At 49.4% G+C, this 1,304-nt stretch overlaps 1 pseudogene; it reads left to right on the forward strand.

Annotated features, from left to right (window-relative positions):
• The first annotated feature begins 721 nt into the window (after positions 1 to 721).
• Positions 722 to 839, forward strand: LOC126208720 (5S ribosomal RNA; annotated as a pseudogene).
• Positions 840 to 1,304: the final 465 nt, after the last annotated feature.

Here is a 1,304-nt window from a genome sequence, read left to right on the forward strand (position 1 = left end):
CAAAGCTTGGAGGACAATTACATGGCTAACGGAGTCAAATGCCTTTTCAAAGTCAACAAAGGCAATGCAGAGAGGCAGTTGGTATTCATTCGCTCTTCTTATCACTTCACTAACGGTCAGAATGTGGTCAATAGTGCTAAAATTGCTTCGGAATCCTGCTTGTTCTATAGGTTGGGCTGAGTCTAGGGTGGAACTAATTCGGTTTAACAAGATCTTTGTGAAAATTTTGTACAAAATTGAGAGCAAGCTGATAGGACGGTAGTTTTTAATATTGTGAATACTTCCTTTCTTGATTCATACATGTATCGACGGAAAATGTGAATTAAGGCGTCCGATGGATGAATCTGTGACGCTGCAGGGCGACTTCAACGCGCAGGTGACAACAACAGCAATCAAGGGACATGTCGATACCAGGACATAAAAGTCTGCGGTGGTCTTGCGGTTCTAGGCGCTGCAATTCGGAACCGTGAGACTGCTACGGTCGCAGGTTCGAATCCTGCCTCGGGCATGGATGTGTGTGATGTCCTTAGGTTAGTTAGGTTTAAGTAGTTCTAAGTTCTAGGGGACTGATGACCTAAGATGTTAAGTCCCATAGTGCTCAGAGCCATTTGAACCATTTGAACATAAAAGTCTTTGCAAATTTCATTCCGTGTACTCCGGTTGACAGTAACTATGCCTCGCAGTCAGGCGCATGAACAATATACGCAGATGTCAGCATCTGAGCAACGGCCTTGCCGCAGTGGTAACACCGGTTCCCGTCAGATCACTGAAGTTAAGCGCTGTCGGGCTGGGCTAGCACCTGGATGGGTGACCATCCGGTCTGCCGAGCACTGTTGGCAAGCGGTGTGCACTCAGCCCTTGTGAGGCAAACTGAGGAGCTGCTCCGATCTTGGAAACTAACATACGGCCCGGAGAGCAGTGTGTTGACCCAAGCCCCTCCATATCCGCATCCAGTGACGCCTGTAGGCTGAGGATGGCACGGCGGCCGGTCGCTGCCGTTAGGCCTTCATGGGTTGTTCGGGAGAAGGAGTTTCAGCACTTGAGACAGGACGACAGATCATGAAGACCAAACAACGGTCAGGGAAGCAGAGTCCCGGATTCATGATTACCATCGATCCAACATCCAACTGGTGCTTCAGTGAACACAAGGACGATTAATAGGCGGCTCGCAGAAATGGGACAGAGACCACGGCGCCCCTTGCACCTGCTGGCATTGACCTCTGTACATCAACAAGCCCGTTTACGGTGGTGTCGGTCACATTGGGTCTGGAAAACTGAAGTGGATTTGTCTTCAGTGATGAGCA

The sequence above is a fragment of the Schistocerca nitens genome, chromosome 1 (assembly GCF_023898315.1).
Source record: "Schistocerca nitens isolate TAMUIC-IGC-003100 chromosome 1, iqSchNite1.1, whole genome shotgun sequence".
Taxonomy (NCBI): domain Eukaryota; kingdom Metazoa; phylum Arthropoda; class Insecta; order Orthoptera; family Acrididae; genus Schistocerca; species Schistocerca nitens.